Source organism: Equus caballus, chromosome 17 (genome assembly GCF_041296265.1).
Source record: "Equus caballus isolate H_3958 breed thoroughbred chromosome 17, TB-T2T, whole genome shotgun sequence".
Taxonomy (NCBI): domain Eukaryota; kingdom Metazoa; phylum Chordata; class Mammalia; order Perissodactyla; family Equidae; genus Equus; species Equus caballus.
This window is the reverse complement of record NC_091700.1, coordinates 50,070,036-50,092,825: the sequence shown is the minus strand read 5'-3', so window position 1 is coordinate 50,092,825 and position 22,790 is coordinate 50,070,036. Positions and strand designations below refer to the sequence as shown.

Sequence of the window (22,790 nt, the reverse complement as noted above, 5' to 3'; positions counted from 1 at the left end):
GCATATAGTTTTTCGTAGTATTCTCTTATAATCGTTTGTATTTCTGTGGTATCCATTGTAATTTCTCCTCTTTAATTTCTAATTTTATTTATCTGAGCTTTCTCTCTTTTTTCTTTGTAAGTCTGGTTGGGGTTTGTCAATTTTGTCATCCTTCTCAAAGAACCAACTCTTTGTTTCATTGATCATTTCTACTGGCTTTTTTTTCAGTAGCATTTATTTCTGCACTGATTTTTATTATTTCTCTCCTTCTGCTGATTTTGGGCTTCGTTTGTTCTTTTTCTAATTCAATTATGTGTAGTTTGAGATTACTTATTTGGGATTTTTTCTTATTTGTTAAAGTGAGCCTGTATCACAATGAATTACCCTCTTTGTACCACTTTTGCTGCATCTTATAGGAGTTGGTATGGTATGTTTTCATTTTTATTTGTCTCCTGATATTTTCTGATTCCTCCTTTAGTTTCTTCAATGATCCATTAGTTGTTCAATAGTATGTAGTTTAGTCTCCACATCTTTGTCCCTTTCTCAGCTTTTTTCTTGTAATTTTAGCTTCATAGCATTGTGATCAGAAAAGATGCTTGTTATTATTTCAATCTACTTAAATTTATTGAGGCTTGCCTTGTCTCTCAACATATGTCTATCCTTGAGAATGTTCCATGTGCACCTGAGAAGAATGTGTATTCTGCTGGTTTTGGATGGAGTGTTCTATATGTACCTATTAAGTGCACTGGTCTAGCTTTTCATTTAATTCCACTATTTCCTTCTTGACTTTCTGTCTAGATGACCTATTCACTGATGAGAGTGGAGTGTTGAGGTTCCCTACTATTATTGTGTTATAATTAATATCTTCTTTTAGGTTTGTTAAATAGTTGCTTTATGTGCTTTGGTGTTCATGTTGGGTGCATGGACATTTATAAGCATTATGTCTTCTTGATGGAGTGTCCCTTTGATCATTATGTACTTCCCCTTTTTGTCTCTCATTACCTGCTTTATCTTGAACTCTACTTTGTCTAATATAAGTATTGCAACACCTGCTTTCTTTTGTTTGCCATTAGCTTGGAGTACCATCTTCCATCCCTTCACTCTGAGCCTGTGTTTGTTGTTGGAGCTGAGATGTATTTCCTGGAGGCAGCATGTTGTTGGGTCTCATTCTTTAACCCATCTTGCCACTGTGTCTTTTTGTTGGAGAATTCAGTCCATTTACATCTAGGGTGATTATTGATACATGAGGGCTTAATGCTGCCATTTTATCACTCGTTTTCCGGTTCTCCTACATTTCCTTTGTTTCTCGTCCCAAGTGTTTCAGTCTACAAATTGAGTTATGTAGTTTTTATGTTGGGATTCTTTATTTTCTCCTTATTTATTAATTGTGTCTCTGTTCTGCTTTTTTGTTTAGTGGTTATCATGAGGTTTATATGCAAAATCTCGTAGATAAGATAGTCCCTTTTCTGATGGCCTCTTATTTCCTTAGACTAAACCGATTCAGTGCCCCTCCTCTTCTCCACCTATGCTGTTTTTGTCACATCTTACTCGATCTAGTATTATGAGTTTGTGGTTAAAATGACCAGATTATCTTTGTTTTTGGTGTTTTCCTTCCCTTTATCCTTAATGTTACACTTGAGTATTTGCTAACCTGTTCTGATGCATAGCTACAATTTTCTGATTTTGTCTACCTATTTATCTACTTACTCCAGGCTTTGTAACCCCTTTCTCTCTTTTTTTTTCAGGTATGAAGGCCTTCTTGAGGATTTCCTGTAGGGTGGGTCTTGTGGCTACGAACTCCCTTAGATTTTGTTTATCTAGGTAAGCTTTTATTTCCCCATTATATCTGAAGGATATTTTTGCTAGATAGAGTATTCTTGGCTGAAAGTTTCTGTCCTTCAATGATTTGAATATGTCATTCCAGTCTCTCCTAGCCTGTAAGTTTTCTGCAGAGAAATCTGCTGAAAGCTTGATAGGGGTCCCTTTGTAGGTTACTTTCTTCTACCTTGCTGCCCTTGGTATTTTTTCTTTGTCATTCATTTTTGCCAGTTTCACTACTATATGCCCTGCAGTAGGTCTTTTTACATTGACATATTTAGGAGATCTGATAGTCTTTTTCATGTGGATTTCCATCTCCTTTCCCAGGTTTGGGAAGGTCTCTGCTATTATTTCTTTGAACAAGCTTTCTGTTCCATTCTCCTTCTCTTCTCCCTCTTGAATACCTATAATTTTTATGTTGCATTTCCTGATTGAGTCAGATATTTCTCAGAGACTTTCTTCATTTCTTTTTAGTCTTAGTTCTCTCTCCTCCTCTCTCTGGAGCATTTCAATATGTCTAACTTCAATTATGCTGATTACCTCCTTGATGATATTCACTTGAGCATTCAGGGAATCCATATTTTGTTTTCTCTCATCCATTGTGTCTTTCATCTCCAAAATTTCTGATTGCTTCTTCTTTATAGTTTCAATCTCTTTTGTGAAGTAGCTCCTGAGCTCATTGAATAGTTCCTCTACATTCTATTTCAACTCATTGAGTTATTTGATGATAGCTAGTTTGAATTCTCTGTCATCTAGTTTACATATTTCCATGTCTTCAGGACTTATTTCTGGGTAGTTGTCATTTTCCTTCTGGTCTGGAGATTTAATATAATTTTTGATACTGCTAGAAGGTGTGGCTCTGTTTTTGCACATCGTGGTATTATTGGTCAGAGTTACCACCTATCACCACTGGGTGGCATTCAAGAGCTGCATATTCTGAGCCTTCTGCGTTCCACTGGGATCCCAGGTGCTGGAACCAGCGCTGGGTGGGTGTAGGAAGGGGCACTTTCTTCTGCATGCTCTTGGAGTTTTCTCGCTCTGTCCTTACTATCTGCTTTCCTGGGGTGTTGGCTTGATGAAATCATCCCCCTCAATAGCGTTCACCCAGGAGGGGGCTTTCCCCTAGGCTGTGAGGGACCTTGAGGAGCTTTGATATTCCCACAAATGGGCACCTCCTCCATCCTTCCTTCCCTCTCAAAGGCCACGGGCAATCCCTGGGTCTCAGTCTTTGGGGAGGGAGCAATGCTTTTCCTTACCCCATTCCACTTCCTCCAAGGGGAGCTCCAGCACCTCCACCTTCTTATGTATGGCTGCATGGGTCTCTCAGATGACTTCTGTGTTGTGCGGTGTTCTCTGTTCGAATATGAATGTCTTTTTTATTGTATTGTGGAGAGGAGGGATCACCAGGAGAGCTCACTTCTCCATGATGCTGACATCATTCTCTTCAACTTCACTTTGCTCCCCTCCTGCAGTTCCAGTTCTGTGGTCTCTCCATCAGCAGATTCTTCTACTGCCTCTGTTTTCTTTTTTTTAGTCAGAGGCTCATACCACTGTCAAAAATATTATAATGCCCAGGGGACTTTAACCATTATTCTCCACCTATGTGAAAAGTTAGTTTAAAAATAATAATAATAGCTAACCAAAAGAGATGGAAAAAATACTAATTGCACCAAACAGAAATAAAGAGAAAAATGTAGGAATATTTGGAATAAGAAACTACATCAATTTAAACAACTCCAGGAGAGAATGAAAAATGTCTCTGATGGTAATAATAAGCATTTATTAAGTGATCACTAAAATGCAAAGCATTGCTCTATGCATTTTATATGTACTCTCATTTAGCTATCTTGACAAAATCCCTATGAAGCAGGTACTATTATCCCCATTTTGGTGAAGCAATCAAAAACAAAGAGGTTACAGTACTTCTTCTGAGAAAGAAGACATTATTTTCACTGTTACTTGAGGCCACTTTTTACATGAATTGCAGTATTTGAGTGCAGTGCAAGATTGCACATTCTGTGTAAGGCCAGGTCAGAAGGCATCATAACTTGTCAAATAGTAAACAAATCCTGTATGACCAAGGCAGCATGGATTACTCTTTAAGAAAATCTGGTACACTGTGGAAACTGTTCTGTAATGCACAGGTCAAGTCATTCCCTTAAAATGTAATGCTGTGTTGTCAAGAATTCAAGAAAGCTTCCAAGAATTCAGTTAGCCTATAAAGTCAGTTTTAGCCCAATCTTCCAACACCACATTACAAAAGGGCTCCTCTGTACAACACCCAACAATAAGAATCAATGGACATTAAATTAAGATGAGTAAGAGTCTGAAAGTGGGTGATAGAACAGACAGCTGGCTGAGGTCTTTCCTCCCACTACAGTTAAATGTTTCATCTTCCACAAGCAAGTGAATGACTAGCCCACACCTAATTAAACTGCACAGTGATTGTGCTACCTGTAAAGAATGACAGACATATGGCCTCACCAGCAGTAAGCCACAGAAATCAATAGCTGACATTTACTCGATGAAATACAAATTGAGATTAGCTAGCTTCACTTTTTATTCGGCAAATTCGAGTCTGCAATCAATTCCTGAGCAAGTGTAGACTATGGAAATTGGTTTTAAATTGATTTGTTTCTTCCTTAGCTAATTACCGTATATGAGTAAATGAACAGTCAATTGCTAACTGTACTCTTACTGTATACACTTCAATGAGTAAAAGAAGTCTGTCAAAGATGGATATTATTGTGGTCTTTTCAAAGAGAAGCTACTAAGTGTTCCACACACATTGTAATACATCAGCTACTTAATGATAATTTAAAAGACTGCCTTATTTGTTGAACAAATATAAAACTCCCCCTGCTGTTATTAGTTAAGCTTATAGAAAGTTCTCAATTATATCAAGAACCTGCTTAGAAAAATAGAGCTTAGCAGAGTGTCTAGCCCATACAGAGCCCTTAGTCAATGTTAGCTGTTATTGATGTAGTGGGTGTTGCACAATTGGTAACAGTAGAGTCAGAAAATTCAAGGATCAAATTCTAGATCCATCACCATTTGACCCAGCAACTCTACTTTTGGGTATACAGCTGACAGTAATGAGGGTTTATGCCCACCAAAAAATGTGTAAACGAATTCACTATTCACAAGAGCCAAAAACTTACAATCACCCCAATGTCTATCAAGGGTAAAACGAATAAACAAATTGTGGCAAATTCATAAATGAAATACTACCCAGCAGCAAGAAAGGACGAACTGCTAGTACACAGCATGGATGAAGCTCATAGACACAATGTTGAGTCAGGCACCCAAGAGGATACACTGTGCGATCCTATTTAAATGAAGTTCAGGTATAGGAAAAAGTAATAGATGGTGAAAGAGGTCTGAATAGTGGTTACTTGGGGAAGAGTTATTGCCTAGGAAGGTGCATGCAGAAGCCTTCTAGGGAGCTGGAAATGTTCTATACCTTAATCTGGGTGATGGTTACCTGGGTGCGTATGTATAAAATTTTGTCCAGCTGTAAACCTAAAGTTCATGCACTTTAATATCCTATCACAATTCCTTGACTTATTGTATGAACTCAGACAAATTATCCTCTCTAAACCTCCATTTCCTCATCCATAGAATGGAGATGATAATATAACTACCTCCTAGGATGGTTGCGAGGCATAAATACAATAATTCATCTAAAACATTTGGCACAGAGCCTTTATACCTTGAGTGTTTGATAAATATTGCCCATTATTATTTCTCACTGAGAATTCAGTCATAAAAAGGCAGGATTCAGGAGTTACAAACTGCTTGAGAAATCATAATTAAAGTAGAAGCTAACATCAAAAATACACGTGCACCTGGTTTTAAGAAAAACAAATACATCTAATCCTACATTCATAAATTTGAGGGAAAGTTTTAATTTCTTGGGTTCTAAATAATGTTTTCCACAGAATTCAATGACATAACAAATTACTCTAATGAAGTTGAAATACTATTCAATGTGACCCAAAAGATAGGTGTGCGTCTTACTTTTAAGGTATGTCTTATGTATAGCTAGGTACGTTCATATTTGCTGCAGCCTCTCTGAGGCCTAGACCACCTGTTCTGAAGAGTTGACACTTGGGACAGCATCTTGACTCTAAAGGTACTACAGGGGTCTGGAAACCAATTTCTACAGCAGTGATTTTTCTATAGGAGGCCAGCGGCCAAAGGAGTCAGAAGTACACCTGCTTGCCTGAGCATGGCTAGAGAATGATTACTGCTGAATTATTTCTCGGGAGAGTTTAGGAGTAAGAGTAAGTTGGTTTTATCATGACAGTTGCTGCAAAATCTCTAAGGTTATAGGACTGAATATGAGGACTACAAATTTAAGATGCTAGCTAGAAGAGCAGAAGAGCCTTTAGAAATTCCCCAGGCCTGCAGAAAAACTTGTACTATTGGGAATTCTTGTCTTTAGACACTTTTCAAATATTTCATAATAAATAATATAATGTGTCAATCCATTTTGAAATACTTGTATAAACCAATAAAAGACTAACTGTCATGAACCAGGGAAACGTGGAGAACAGATAAGAACACACAGTCCCCCATATATATGCTGAGCAAGGATGGTGGGTCACTGATTGTACTAAACACCCCCAACCCAAGGGGGTGGTCCTCGAGACTGCCCCTTCTAGATCGGTGCTATCTCATTAGAACTATGAGGATGGAAATGTCTTATAGCTGTTCTGTCCAATACCATAGGTACTAACCATGTGTGGCAACTGAGCAACTAAAATTTGGCTAATGTGATCAAGGAACTGAATTTTTCATCATATTGAATTTTAATTCATTTAACTTTTGGCAGCCACATGCAGCTAGTGGTTATTGTATTGGGTGGACCATTCTTGCCCGTCAGATCACAATGACACCAGACTCTTTCAGTTTGGGAGACTCTAGTGTCCTGCATTTGCAGACTCAATTCTACCCACAGTTTGAACCAATCTTGAAAAAAACAAGACACAATGCAGATGCTTCTATCCCATCACCCAGGCTTGCTGCCCCCAGATCTGACTAGCCACAGATGAAGTCCAGCAGCTCACGTACTCTGCAAGTCACCACATTTTGGGTCCAACCCTTTTTCTGCCCAGTCTTCTGCCTCAGTTTCCACCTAGCCTCCTGCTCACAGCTAGGAGAGGAGTCCTGCTGGGAATCTAACCTGGACAACTGAAGCCTTATGACTCTCTCTAGCTCATGCCACTCCCGCAACCCAGCCTCTGACTGAGCTGCTGCTGTGAATGGGCTGAGTGCCCAAAACCACATCACCAGCCACCTCCATTTGACTTTCACCCATTGCCAGAATCTGCTGCTGCTTTACCATTAAGCACCCAGAAACTCTCTCAGATGTCAAGCTAGAGAAATGATTTGAGTTCCCCCACCCCAGTGGTGCTTGTCCACAGCTTCCTCTTTCTCCCCACTGGGCCTGTGGTTACAGATGGGGCCCAGATTCTTAATCCAGCCTAAAATTATTCAAACTTAAATTATGTTCCCAGTAGAACTGCAAACACTCAAACATAAACAAACAGCCAGATTGACTATTTTACTTACATTCATAAATGATGCTAGAACATAAAATATATGTTCGCTTAATATATTTGGGGCAATAAAGGCTAAAGCTAAGACTCTTTGGCAAAATATCCTGGATTATATAAAATTATCATGTGCTGTGACATTGACTGGTGACATAATTTAGGGAGATGTCTATCAAAACTACGAGGCTTGTGTACGCAACTTGGCTTATAAATACTTGACAGAAACATAAATGTGTATATTCCCCAAACATAACTGTCTATATGAGTTGCAGCATTTCCAAATGAAGTGGCTCTTTCTGAGGTGTGTGAAGGTGATCCATGCACTGAAGGATGATTTAATTCATTACTCTGTCTGAGAAGGGGGGGAGGCAGCATTGGTGGCCTGCAGCTTTGAACTCTGTCATCTACCCTTGGCAGCCCTTCAGTTTGGGAGGCATAGACTTGAAAATAACATCCTTTGAGTTCTGAGTGTTCTGGTTGGAAATTCATATTTCTCAGCTGGGAAACGTGAGGGCAAAGGGTGCTTGAAGAAAGTGCGATCCTGTAGCTATTTTCCTGATGTGATGAAAGATCCTGGCTGCTCTGAGATTCCTGGATTAATCTTTCAAGATCCTTAAATGGTTTTTGTTCTGAATAATCTGAAACAACGTGGAAATAAAATGCAATAGTTTAAAATATTAAAAACTGTTCGACTTCTACGTAGCTATATACTTAAAAATGCGAGGAACATTCAGTTGTTCAGGGACTGGTTTTCTAGCCGTTTCTTTCTTTCTTTCTTCTTCCTCTGGATTTTCTACCAATGACTTGTACCTCCACCTGCTGGTGCACTGAGGAAATGAAGTGGAAATAAAATTCAAGCAAGTAAATTAAACGATTTGCTGGACTCTCCGATACAGGTTTGGTGGGAGGAATGGTTAAAATTAGAATCTAAAGTGAAGTTTCTGAAGATTATCGATGTATTTATTAATGCATTCACTCTGTGTGTTAACTATTAATAGTGAGATGCAAAAATAATAAAAATGCCTTCACTAAACTTCTCATTTCCAGCTGTCAACATCTAATTCAATCATCTTGCCATCGCTCGTGTCATCCTTTCAATAATCCTACTAAAAGTTTTACAAGAAAATGCAGCAGAAAGTTGGAGTATAAACCAAACCATAAATCAGACCATTTCATTCAAAGTCAAAGACAGAAACACCCTCAGGAATGTAAATCGGTCCTAAATCTTTAGAAGACCCATAAAATAAGTGTTTAAAACCTACTGAAAATACACCACAGCAGAACACTAAAAGCATAGACACCAGAGCTAGACTCCTGGAGGCGGAAACCCAGCTCTACCATTACAGCTGATGGTCTTGATCAAATTACTCTGAGAACTCTATGCCTCAGTTTCCCCATTTGTGAAATGGGGTTAAATGACAGTACCTACCTACTAGCATTATTAGGAGGACTTAGTGAGTTAATATTCGTAAAACACCTAGAACAGTTCCTGGCACATAGTAAGTGCTGGGTAAATGTTTAATAATTAAACATAATGTAGCTGTTGACTATAGGTAGGAGGAAATGTTGTCAATGTCATTACCAAGAAACTCCATCCTCTCAGGTTGAATGCACTGTCTTGATCAGTATTGTTTGTCCCGGCAGTACCTTGAGCTATCACGTATTCAGAGAGCCTGCCTGTTAAGAGGAAGAGGAAATTGAGTTAAGGCAAGAAGAAGCTGGTTCTTCTCTGACTACAGAATCAACAGGAGGAGTCCCACGAATTTGATTTTTTTGAAAAAGCTAATTTAACATTAAATGATCCATAAAGATAAATTTACCGTAAAATCAACTGCTAAGATGACAGCCAAATTTTCCAAAAAGTAAAGCGGCACAATGGAACTTCTAAAAACACCAACCCAATTTTACCCTAATGTAAAATGCAATATTATCATAACACATAGTCATGGAGTTGCAATGTATCTGCTGGTTAGACCACATCATCATTCATCCTTTCAGTAAACTTTTTAATATACATTTGATGCTGGTGATTCACCCTAGAACAGGGAAAAAATAATACACAGATATAAAACCCTATCAGGCAATGACAAATGCTATGAAGGAAAATAAAGCAGGATGGAGAGTGACAGAGGGAGAGGCAATCTGAGGTATGGAAGACCTCTTTGAGCAGATGGACATTTGAGCCAAGGCCTAAATGAAAGCAGGAAGGAAACAACACAGATGTCTCAAGAAAGAGTTTACCAGGCTGAGGGAGCTGCAAGACCCTGAGATCTGAGATGGAGCTATGCTTGATGTATTCAAAATCAAGAAAGCCAATAAAAGGACCTACGTTATCAAGGGGAAGAGTGGTAAGAACTCAGGTGGGAGAAGCAGCCCGGGGCCAGATAATGTAGGATTTTATGGGCCTTGTCTGGCTGGTTTACAAACATGGCCCCAAAATTCTTTAATAATTTTCCACTGTAGAGGTAGGGTCCTTGTCCCCTCCCTTTGAATCTGGGTGGGCTTAAGACTGTTTGGACCAGAAATGACTGGGTCATAAAAGAGCATATGATTTCTCTCTTGTTTGGTAGAACATTCATGTTTGCAACCTGGAGCACGTGACTTTCCAGAGGCTGCCATGCTGTGAGAAAATCGAGCCACGTGTAAAGGACACAGGTAGCCTCCCTTCCCACCCCCAAGCCAGCAGTGCTAGACTTGGAGTCATCCTAGTCCACATGCCAGACATGTGACTGAATAAGCCTTCAGATGATTCCAGCCTGCAGCCATCACAGCTTCTCAGCGAAGGCCTCAGACACTGAGGCAGAAACAAGCCATCCCTGCTCTGTCCTGTCAAATTGACCCATCGAATCTGTAAGCATAACAAAATGGTTGTTTTAAGCTGCCACATTTTGGGCTAGTTCCTTACACAGCGGTAGTGGCTGGGATACCATGATACGGATTTTGGATTTCATTTTAAGTGAGAAATCTTTGGAGAGTTGAGTAATGTGGCCTGACTTCTGAAGCGAGAGGATCATTCCAGTTCCTGTATGGAGAGTAGATGGCAAGACAGCAAGAGCAGGAGCAAAGAGGCCAGTTCTGAGGCCACTGCAGTGGGCTGAGCAAGAGAGGACAGTGCCTGGGGCAGGGTAGCAGCCACAAAGGCAGTTAATTGATTAACTGAGAATTAATTGAGAATCAATGGATTGTCTCTTTGGATTTTGAAGTAAATCCAAATTGATGATGGATTGGAATTTGTATGTGGGAAAATAAAATCAAGAATGACGTGAAAGATTTGGGCCAGAGCAAGCAATAAGTGAAACAGATGTGTCATTTACTGAGATACAAATACTAGAGGACGAACAGGTTTGGAGAATAGAAATCAAGAGTTCAGTTTTGAACAGGTGGCATGTCCAGTAAACACCCAAATGGAAATGCTGAATAGGCGAATGGATATATGAATTTGGAGGTCATGAGAGAGACTGGTTCTGTAGTACTGTATTTGCCTCTAAGTGCCTCATTTTAGGAAAGATATTTACAAACTAGAGAATATTCAGAAGAAGAGGACCAGGATGCAGATGTTTCTAGAGTCATCTCATTTAAAAAAGAAAAAGTTGAAGGAACTAAACATAGATGGGACAAAAATATCCATTATGGTGCAGAGGCACTTGAATCAGTAGGACATACCATTGGGGCTCATCTTTGAGAGTAAGGTGTTTTCTTTGAGGGACTCAAGATCCGGTGCCCACTTTCATGGAGTCTAACACAAAAATACCTCATAATTGACTATGCCTTTCCCCACAGGAGATACCCCTCCAGAACCAAACACCATTATAGAGATTTTGGCCTAAAACAAAATCCCCAGACACTACAGGAGATGGACTGAATAGTATGAGGTAGTGTTGGTGCCAGATTCTCCAAACAAAGAGAGCCAAACAAAACCACATATTCATACGTTCCCAGCAAACGGAGTCCTGGCCTATTCAAAATTTACCTATTCATAGTCTGTTGCCTTCCATAATCTCCACATTTGGGAAGTTACCTTTATTGCTTGTGGCACAAAATTATTTTAGTGCTAATAACCACAATATTCTGATTTTTCAGTGTTTTAATCTTTTTGCATTAACAGAGGGAGCTTAGCAGGGAGATTAAGAGCAGGAAATCTAGAGCAAGAAATCCTGGGTAAGATCTCAACTGGAACACTCTGTGCCTTAGTTTCCTACCTCACTGGATTTATTATGGGGAGTAAATAAGTCCACAACTGTAAAGTATCTAAAATACATAGAACCAACTAAATAATCGGTGGTCCAAAAACACTAGCTTTACTCAGCAGCAAGCAGCATACTCTCCTCTATGAATGCACAGCTGAGATAACTCATTTAGTTTTCTTTCGTGCATTCAGGCATAAAGTATTATGGTGACTTTGAGAGGAAGAGCTTCAAAGTCACAGGTTTGAACTCACCCTCTTGCTTTGCAATCATTCAACAAGATGCTTTCTTGAAGCTCTCTCTGCTGATATCAGAACTGCTGTCCTTCAATTTACTTCTCCTTTTCCACTATCTTGCAGAATAATTCATCTGGATTTAAATGTGTACTGGAAGTGAAAAGGAAAGAATTACTCTGTTATCCATAAAAATGTACAAAACGTCAAACACATTGCTTAAAGATAATGATGAATACTCTGAAATTACCTTAAACTTGCAGCAGATTTATCCTCTCCACACAGGCATGGGGAATGAAAAGGACCCGAGACTGAACCCTATTTCAAAAGAGGGGTGAGAGCAGCAGTTAATATTTGACCCTTAGATACCAAAGCTGACAGCGCAGGCACAGCATGCCGCATCTGGAATGCTTCCGGAACCCAGCATTTAAGCCCTGAATCGTACTGGGATGAAGGTATTCAAACTGGACCCAGAAGGAAGTTACCAGAGGCAGAAACAGGCATAGGCCTATATGAACACGTGACCGTCTGGCCTCCTTCCACCCTCATCTGTGACGAATATTTCTTCTCAAATAAAAAATAAATCCCGAAAAATTAGCCATTTGAAATCCCAAACCTGATCAGGCACTGAATTTTCATAACGCTCCAGGCATGAAGATATACTAAACGTTAATGAGGACACTAAGAGAGCTGGAGGTGCTCTACCTGAGCCTACAGGATCCCGCTCCCCTCCCGAGGCGAGAGCACAAGACATCCCACTGTCCCCAGACTGGGAAATCTCCGCAGACTAGCGCTCCTGAGCTTCTGCAGAAAGGGAAAAGGGGCGGGGTCTCCACGAAGAACCTCAGATCCGAAGCCCCCAGAGTCAGCTCCTGATGCTCTGCAACTTGGGCCAGCCAGGCCACTCCTCGAGCAGCACTCGCTCTGGCTGTGCTCATAAGGCTTCTCCTCTGCGTCCTAGCCTCACCTGGGCGGGAGCGAGTCACGGTGACGATGGCCACCAGAAGAAGGCCGAAGCCACTGATCCATCAGGACCACGGAGAGGTGAGGGCCGCTGGGAACCATCTCGCGGGTTCCCCTTCCCTCTCCCCCTCTTCCCCAACCCCACCCCCGTCTCCTCCGCCCCGCCTTGTTTGGCGGTCCAGGCGGCAGTGACACCAGCACCACTTCTTCGCCAGGTGGCGCCGAGTCCGCGGGCACTAGCAGCAATGTGGCCGTGCAAGACAGGGCCGGCTGGCCTCCGTCCAGCACCACGACGACTGCCGTCAGCAGGCGGGCAGACCGCGGGGACAGGCAGCGCTGCAGGGACAGCTCACCTGTGGCCGGGTGTAGCGCTAGAGCCCCGGGGCTACCGTCGCTGCGGAGGAGGGTGTGAAGTCAGCTCGTTGTTGGGGCCTTCGTCCACGTCCCTTGCCTGCAGTCGAGTCAGCAAGTTGCCCGGGAGCGCACCTGAGGGCAGAGGCAGCTGGGCTGAGCAACTGAAGAGTGGCGTGGTCGCCAGCTGAGGTGCGTGGTCGTTCTACTCCTCCACAGCCTGGACCCAGCCGTCGAGCAACCTTCAGCCCCAGCTGCAGCTCTGCCAGTTCCTCCTATCGTGTGCCCAGCTCCCCAGTGGAGGTATCCATCGAGACGTAAGTGGACAGGACGTCCCCAGTGAGATCCACCTGGCCGCCAGCAGTCGGTAGGTGACCTAGTCGTTGCGGTCCAAGTCAGGGTCCCGGGCGGCCACCGTGGCCAAATAGGCGCCCGGGGGGTGGGGGGTGTTGTTCCCTCGCGCAGACACTTCCTCGACCGGTCGCGTGAAGAGCCGCGCGTTGTCGTTTTCGTCGCTCAAGAGCACTATGTAGGGGCGCACGGTGCGTAGCGGGGACGCGCCGCGGTCCTCGGCCACCAGCGTCAATTTGTACTCAGCGACGCGCTCATGGTCTAGGGACGCCTCGGTCACAACCAGGTAGCTGCCGGCTTAAGCCGGCTGCAGCCGGAAGTGATCGTGCCAGTAGAGGGCGCAGCGCACCTGCCCATTGGCGCCCGAGTCCCTGTCCGAGGTGCTGACCAGCGCCACCAGGCTCGCGCGCGCCCCCCTTTCTGGCATCACTGAGGTGGCGCTGACGTCTGGCGTCTCCGTCCGCTCGACAAAGTCTCGTCCCTCGCCCCCAGAACGCCCACTCCCTCTGAGAGCAGAGGCGGTGGAGAAAGGTGAGGCAGCAGGCGGACTCGTGGTGGCCAGCGGGGTGATGGAGATGTCCGGCGCGTTTGACGTCGCGGACCCGCACGATGACCTTGCAGGTGGCGGCGCGAGGCCCGAGGCTGCGGTCCTGCCCCCGCACGTCCAGCTCGCAGGTGTCCTGGCGCTCGTAGTCCACGGGTCCAGCCAGGGTCAGGCGGCCCGAGTGCCGGTCGAGGCGGAAGAGGCGGCGCGCCTCGGGCGGGGTGCGGGCTGCGAAGGCGAACACCACGTCGCCGTTGGGGCCCTCGTCGGGGTCGGATGCGTCCAGGTCCAGCAGCAGCGAGCCGACGGGCGCGTCCTCCGCCAGCTCCACCTTGGCCACAGCGCCCTGCGGGAAGGCAGGGCTGTGGTCGTTGGCGTCCAGCACGCGCACGCTGAGGGCGGCCGTGGCAGAGCGCGGCGGGCGGGCCACCAGCTCCAGGCTGTAGGCGGCCTGGCTCTCGCGGTCCAGCTCCTGCAGCAGCACCAGGTCAGCGCACTGGACGCCGTCCGTGCGCTTCTGCAGCTGCACGCGGAAGGGGCTGTGCGGCTCGGAGAGGCACACGCTCTGCAGCCCTTTGGCGCCCACGTCCTCATCCACCGGCACCTTCAGGGACATCCGCTTGCCCACCGCTGAGCCCTTGGACACCTCCGCCGGGACCTGGGCCCGGGGAAAGCATGACGCGTGGTTGTTGATGTCCTTCACCTCCACCTCCACGTGCACGAGCCGGAACGCTCTTGCAAGAAGGTGGCCACTTCGAAGGCCAGCACGTACTGTGGGGCCTGGCCACACAGCCGCTCGCGGTCCAGGCCCTTGTCCTTGATGATCAGCTGACCATCGCCCTTATGCACGTGGAGGGGTAAGCTGTTGAACTCCTTCATCAGGTGGAATGGGCCTAGCCTCTCGTGCTGAGAATTAAACAGGATGTGGTCAGACAGAACACTGAAGGGGCTTCTTCCTCATAGGTGAGGAAATTGACAGTTTCGGTGCAAGACACTGACTGACACCAGCAGTAGCCACAGAAACAGCAAGGACTCTAGTCCAGCCCTGAGTAAAGTGTCAGCGGCAAATCTAAGCCTCCAGCGAGATATCTTTGTTCCCCAAAGAGAAAAAAGCCAGTAGGAGGCTCTGCACTCAGACTTCCAGCCCTCTCAAGCACTCCTGGACGTACAGCCAGGAGACTCCTGCCCTCTTAAATACATCTGATCACTAAACCTTCTCTGCTGTGTAATCGCTTTTCTCGGCCCCAGGCCTAAGTGTACCTCTTCTGAACCCTACGGGGGAGATTATACAGAGAAGAATATGCAAATACGTATCCATCCGGGCCAATCCGCAGAGTCTCCAGGCCTCTCGGTCACGTTGTTCCTCTAAAAGAGCTCACAGAAGGGCCTGGAGAGCTGAACTGTGGCCAAGGCAGTGCAGGGAGTCATTAAGACTCTTATAGAAGTTTGCACTATAAAAATGCATCCGCTTGCTTTTCCAGTGTGCTCGATTCTCACTTTGATAGGACGAGCAGGGGAACTGCAGCCTCTTTATTCCTTCCTAAGCACGCTTACATATTCCTCAGACAGAGAGACAATTGCTCTTCTATAGCAATTTGCAACAAACGCATACATGCATTTTTTTTACCACCCACAGTAATCTATCTACTTTGGGTTATCATTTTCTGTATTGAAAGATTCTGGGGGAACAGCTTCTCCAGAGTCTGGCAGTGTTTAATCAGGGACGAACTGTTTTCCCAAGTAATCATTACCGAATAGATTTTCCATGGCAAAGAAACCATTAATGATGAAATTTCAGCCCCTTCATCTCCTTTTCTGTCGGTAATTATTTATGCGAGAGGAATCCGTGTCGGTCAGGGTGGTTTGTCAACCACAAACCTGTGTAAGGGATAGTTAAGGGTAAGAAAAAGATTTAGGAAAATATATTGCAGCCAGTCTTGTTGGAAAATTGCTATAGACCAATTATTTTTTAAAAGCCCTCGGCTGAAGAAAACCACGGGTGGCCTGATAGGCTGAAGGCTAAAGAAGCATTAAGCCATCTGTCTAAAGCACAATAAATAGTCCTGTGTTAAGTTCCTTTTATGTGTGAAGTGTTCTAAATGCTAAACAGTCCCTCATGTTAATGATGACACTGTTCCTCGTCACAGACTCATCATCAGTGCAGAGTGTTCTTTAACCACTCATCTCAAATAAAATCAGTGAACAGGCTGAGTTATTAATATACTCAGGCTATTCTTGGCTCCTACATGATCTGTAATGTTACTGATTCCTGCAGAGACATGTCAGTAAATGACCATTTTTTTCTTTCACTCTTTAGGAGTGGCATTTCTTTTAGCTCCAGGACATATGAATCCAATTCTGAAACGGAGTCACCTTTGATGAGATCATTAATTTGCAAGGGTTTTAATTTAGTGGAGCATTTGGCAATGACTCTAATCATGAGTACCAATAACCAATATCACAGAAGTGCAGTGGGAAGCGTGTGTTGGTTTTGGTCAGGTACTCAAAGATCCAAAATGGAGAAAGTGCTTCATTTCGTTTACTTTAGATTTTTAATTTTGCCTGATGAGGCATCAGTCTGAGGAAATGAACAACTCTACTTCAGTTTAGTGAGACCAGATTTCCTGTTGAGCCAGTATCCTCAATGGCAGAAAGTTTACTTTCTTTCTTAGAACTGGGTAGCCCAAGGAAGCACCTGGTTGTTGTGCCTCTGGGTCTCAGGGAAGACAAGAGGATGTGATCCTTCTGCTCAACTTCTTGATTCCTAGATGCCCCTCAACTGAAATCTGAAAACTGATGCAGCAGATGCCTTTAAAAAGGCAGATGCTTCCATACGTGGTAGCCAGGAGAGGGACCCATTTAACCACAGTCTGAGTCTCATCTCTTCCTCTTCTCCTCCTTCATTTCACACAATCCCTGCCAGGCCTGGCTTTGCCAGTCTTCAGCATTATTGTTGCCATTCACGATCCAAAAATCTGCTCAGCATACTAAAAATGAAGAATAGTCCGTGACTCTTTCTACAGAATATCAAAAGATCCAGATAAAATATGAAAAAGGCAAGCAATCAAACACATTACCTCCACAATGCTAAACATCTGGACACTTATGTTTGGAAACATCCAGCCTTGATGTTTAAATGCTTGATTGCATTTTTCCCCACTTTTCCTCCAGCTGTTTGGCAGCAAGTAGACCATCTACGAAAAGGAATAAGCTATATCGTTAGTGATTCATTATTACCATTAGCATTGTTTCCTAGTAAACAACCACCTTATTAAAACACTGCTTTATGAATGAAGGACAGCTGGAGTTTCGGAAAAGAGACATTTTCCGAGGCAAAAATCAGTTCTGTGCCAGTAGAGTGACAAGCTGAATAATATAGAAGCTGTATGATCTGTCCCCCTAGGGATATGTCATCAGGAAGCTGTGTTTACAGCCCTGAGCTGCTGGTGTGCTCATGTTCCATTCTGTTGACTCTGTTAGATAAAAATCTGCCTCAATATTAAAAGCACTGTGGCAGAAATTTGCTTTATATTGCTTGTTTTCCCATTTGCCAGCATATTGCCAAACTATAAGTTCATAAGATGTAGTTTTGATCTCTGTTGGAGTCAAACATAAAGCAAAGCAAACAACCGGAACAGGGGGACTGCTGCCACCCTAGCAAGACCAAAATGGGAAGAAAGCAGCAATTTGGTCCTCTTGCTCAGTTTGGTTTCAGAAGGGGTGAGGAGAGAGGATTTTGGTGAACTCCCTACAGTGTTTACTTTTGTTCCTAAAACAAAAGCATTAAACATGCTAGTGTTTGCCCCAAATGCCAGGAAACCAGATCTGCAAAACAGATTTGCATTCCAGTCATTGCAACAAAGGATTTTCTGTTTTGTTGAACCCATAACACCAGACTGTCCCTTTACACAGTAAAGCACACTCTACATAAACTGAAGCAAATTTCACCATAAATGGGGGTGGGGGGAATGATCCCCTAATTCAGAACAGTGCCTGTGCCTTTGCATATTTCCTCTTCCCTGTGACATATAGCTAATAACATATGTTTGGGGTAAAAATGAAGCCACAGGAAAGTTTCCAGCGTGCAGATTTGGCTGGATTATGGTGTCCACGTGGCAGAGTAAGCATCAACTTTATAGGAACTTGAACTAACACTTCCCTGGCCCAGAAACAGTTTTTGTGCCGTTTAGAACAAATCACTCTATGTACCATACTGAGACCCATTTTCATTTCTCAACTGAACAAACATTCTGAAGACGAATGAGCAAAATATCACCAAGTGTAATGTTGCTGTCTTCAAGGAGTAAGTTCTAGAAATTGAAGCCATTAAGACTGTTTGAAAGAAAACAAATCAACCTAACGGCTGTTTTTTTTTTTTCTTTTTTAAAGTCATACCTTGAAAAAGCTAAAGTCAATCTTTAGTAGTGTGAGTCCCCAAAACAGAGACATTGTTTTAAGTTACCTCATAAGAAGTATCATTATCTCACATTCCTGTCACCCCATTGCATAATCAATTTGTTGTTAGGTCTTGACTGCGCAGTCATTTAAAAGAAAAGTTATCAGCAAATTGCTGGTCTTTTTTCGTAAAATGATTTCAGGGAAAATAATTCAGCCCTGAAGTGAGCCAAAATACCATTTACAAGAATAGCATAGAAACAAATGATATTTTATCAACTACATAAGTGCTTTAACCTAGACAACATCACAGAGAACCACTAATCACAAATTCTCCTTAACATAAAACAAGGATTTAAATGATATAATCTGGGGTCGGCCCCGTGGCGCGGTGGTGAATTTCACATGTTCTGCTTCAGGGGCCCAGGGTTGGCCGGTTCAGATCCCAGGGGCAGACATGGCACCCTTTGGCAAGCCATGCAGAGGCAGGCATCTCATATATTAAGTAGAGGAAGATGGGCCCGGATGTTAGCTCAGGGCCAGTCTGCCTCAACAAAAAGAGGAGGATTGGCAGCAGATGTTAGCTCAGGGCTAATCTTCCTCAAAAAGAAAAAAATTTTTTTAAAAAATGATATAATCTTCACTTAGAAAAAATTTTCCCATAGGATCATTATGTTAATAAAGATAATATCAAAATCATGTAATCTTAAAATACTACATAAAACTATTCTTTAAACTGCTGATTTTATTAGTCTAACTGTATGAAGGAAATTAAATTAAATCAATGAATAGTGAAAAATATTTTACTTTTTTGGTTCAGGGATGCCTCAAACCCCAAGTGAGACAGTGAAATTGCTTTTGGTACTTGGCTTCAATCTTGGCTCAGGGATCAGACTTTGTATTCCTACCACCCTGTAGGGAGGAAAACTGCCCCCCACCAGAGAATGTAGCAAAGCAAGAGGAGAGTAAATGAATAGAGAATGAAAAGCAGCTTTTCATCTGTACCTTATTTTATCTTCACCTCTCTTCCTCCTAGCTGAACCTCTCTATTCCTACTCTGCAAAAAAGCTCATGTCTGCCAGTGACCAGAGCACTTTCAGGCTCTTTATCATTCGATATTTGATCAAGGATTGGTGCTACCATAAAGCTCGGAGAAGAAAACACATTTAAAAAAGTAAAATCATCAGAAATCAGGGAAGGTCACAAATGCCAAATGATATGGAGAAAGTTCTATCAAGTGCAGACAAGAAGTGATCTTAGAGTTTACAGGTAAAATCACAATCACCCAGAACTGCAAGGGGTGGAGAGAACCTGGGGGTGACGTGAACAAGCTATGGAGAAGGACAGGCACAGAGCCTTTCACGGGGACCATGTAGATCAGTTGGTTGGAGTGGATGGTTTAAGGAGGACACTATGGGGACAAGTTTGCGTCGGTGGCACAAAGAAGACCTTGATGCTAAGCTAAAGAGTTCAGACATTTTTAAGGCAGCAGTGAGAAAGCACTGAAGTTTGTGGAACAAGGGGTTGTTGATGTGTACTCTGTTATGAGAAATAATGTAGGCAATTGCCTTCCCTGAACATTAGTGAAATCCTCAAGGAGATTGTGCTTTATTTTAAGTTTTAGAGCATGATCCAGCACAATGACTGGCTTTTCATAAATATTTGTCAAATAAATGATCAAGGCAGTATTGTATGGTATAAGACTTCTGCCTACCTCCAAACCCACCTGGTAGCAGAACGAATTAAAGACAGTCTGGAAGCAAGAAGAAGACAAGTTGAGATGCCCCTGCAATCTGGGCATAAGATGTTAAAGGCCTGAACAATGGGTTGGAAGAAATATAGGGGAAAACCTGAGGAGCTTGGCAAAGAAAGAATTGATAGGACTTCATGACAGATAAGCTGTAGAGGACGGAGAAGATGGAACAAATAAATGATTCTAAAGCTATTGGATGGCTTAAAGATGTGTTATGCTTTCTCAGTATTCCAAAATACTGAGAAATGCAATATTACCAACTAGAATTCCCAACGGCTCCTGCTGTTTATCAGCTGAATGACCAAATACAGAAGACTTTATCTCTGTGAACCTCAATGTCTTTATGGAAGAAAGCCTACCTTGAGGGCTTGCCTTGAGATTTAAGTGAGAAAATGTGGGGAGAGCAAAAAGCCCACATTGTGGGGTCTCAAAAGACAACTGTATCCTTATTAAGGCATTTGCATGTAATATTGTGATCACTTTATTTAAAGGCATATTTCTTACCCCCATTATGAATCCTTCCAGGTATTAACCATGTCTTAATTAAGTTTGTATCCCAGTGTTCAGTACGTTGCTACCACATGAAAGGGGCTCGTTAGTATTTGTGGAATAGTTGTGAGGGCCCCACCACCCTATGCCACTTCTGTGTAATTCTTACCACATTACATCATCTGAATACCAAACTAGAAAACTGGGTGAAAGATCATAAGTTTAGTATATGGAACTTCTATTTATGTGAGACTTCTGCAATAAGTGAGACTTACTGAATAATCTGCAAGAGTTGGTGCAGCCACATGTAGCAAAACTGGTTTCTTAAGTCAGTTTCAACACTGACCTATGAGGGCACATAGGACATTTGTTGAGAAACCACCTCTTCACCAAATCAGTTCATGTGAGCAGGCTGTGATGGACGCTCCCACCCTTGATGCGGATGGCCACATGACCCAGGCTTAACCAAACTAAAATATTCCATCTCCCACCTACAGTGGTCGGTCATGGAGGTTCATGCTTCCCAACCCAGGCCAATGAGGGCCATCAGCTGCAGGATTATTGCTGCAACTACTGAAAAAGGGATGTTTCTCCCTCTGGAGTTGCTGAGCTAAGGAAGATGCAAGCTGGGACGTGAACCACCAGGTTGGGAGAGCTTGTCTCAGTATAGAACTAACATTTTTCAAAGAAAAGCTGAGATGGCACTGAACACTTAGATCTATCTAACCATGCCTGATCTCTCACTGAACTTTTCATTTAAGTGTAACAGCAAGTTCTACTTTTATGTTCAAGATAACTAGCGGTTGAATCTCTGTTATTTGTCCCCCAAACAATCTTAATGAATTCCAAAATTGAGAAAGGAATTGTAAGTCACAGACTCTAAAATGTGTAATTAGCTGAGGGGATGCAGGCAAGGAGGTCCATGGAGGACCTATCTATAAAAAATGAAAAGGTTGACTTACATTCTTGTTATGTGTTTGCACAGCTGCTGGTAAACCATTACTCATATTTTGGGACTCAGATTATGTGTCTATTAAAGCTGGAGAATAGGGGGTCAGGAGGTGGAAGGGCTTTACTACATTTATGAGAAAAGGATAGTCTCCAATTGAAAATTGTCTGAGAGCAGAAAGGGAAGAAAATATATCATTAAAACAGTCCCTTTCTGGCTGAGGTCAATAATCCAAAAAGGCTGAAAGTTGGCAATCTTGGCAAATTTTAAGGGTAGAAAAAGCAAAGTTGTCTCCACCAAACTAAAGTCGTGCAAAAAAAAAAAACAAGGGTAAAAAATAATCAAGAACATTGACGTCTCACAGAACCTTGAGCCCCCCGTCCCTCTCAAACTCCCCTTCAGGCTGGAATATTCAAGTTAAGAAAATGACAACCACTCCACAGCAAAAGCCATCCCTTGGGGTGTAACCTGGGAGCAAAGGGGTTTACATTAGCTGTCACGCCCACCCCAAGAAATTGTTCCCAATCGCCCTGGAGAGGCCCAGGTGGAAGTTCTTGAAGCTGAGGGCTAAGAACGTGAACAGAGCATCTTGGGCTGTTGCTAGGAGATGGAAATCCCTGGGCTGGCAGTAAATTTGAGCACTGTCTCCAGCTTTGATTGCAGAGTTGATCAAATGCAAATCAACACTGAACTATCACCTGGCAAACAAGGGACTGAAATTCCTGAATATCCAATAAAAAATGGCCTGTTACCTCAGCAAAGCCCCTGGAATATCATCCCCATGACCAGCTCAGATGTGGGCACAAAGGACAAAGGCAATGAAAGATCATCCTTGTGACCAGAATCTGGGGAGGCCAGCTTGGCTGATCTAGGATTACACACCTCCTAGAGAGGGCAGAGAGTCCTTGCATCTTCTGGCCAACAGCATATGCTTATGTGCTATGGACAATGGCCGTTGCATGTGGGTTTCCCCTTTTCCAGGTGGGGTTTTCTAATTGCAGCTATTTGTCATTAGATGTGTTGGGGAATGTTAAGTGTATCAGATAGGTTGTCAGATCATAAGCAGTTATACTCAACCCCAACTGAGAGCAATGCATATCTTCCCAGGATCTGACTTGTTACAGGACCCAGCAATTATATCTTATATCAGTCTTCGAGCTTCCTAAAGGGGACTGATTAAGTCACCAACCGGTGGGAACAAAGAATGTCCTAGTTAGCAA

At 43.1% G+C, this 22,790-nt stretch overlaps 1 long non-coding RNA gene and 1 pseudogene across 1 annotated transcript in view; both read right to left on the bottom strand.

Annotated features, from left to right (window-relative positions):
- Nucleotides 1-12,873, bottom strand: part of LOC102150568 (uncharacterized) — a 28,372-nt gene extending 15,499 nt beyond the window's left edge. Inside the window, exons 1-4 of the long non-coding RNA XR_011427976.1 lie at nucleotides 12,743-12,873; nucleotides 12,026-12,093; nucleotides 11,797-11,928; nucleotides 8,941-9,035 (exon numbers count right to left, since the gene is read on the bottom strand). This is a non-coding gene — a long non-coding RNA (uncharacterized lncRNA). The remainder of the gene's footprint in view (nucleotides 1-8,940; nucleotides 9,036-11,796; nucleotides 11,929-12,025; nucleotides 12,094-12,742) is intronic.
- A 342-nt stretch (nucleotides 12,874-13,215) lies between these two features.
- On the bottom strand, nucleotides 13,216-14,888 carry LOC138915100 (protocadherin-8-like; annotated as a pseudogene).
- Between the last annotated feature and the right edge of the window lie 7,902 nt (nucleotides 14,889-22,790).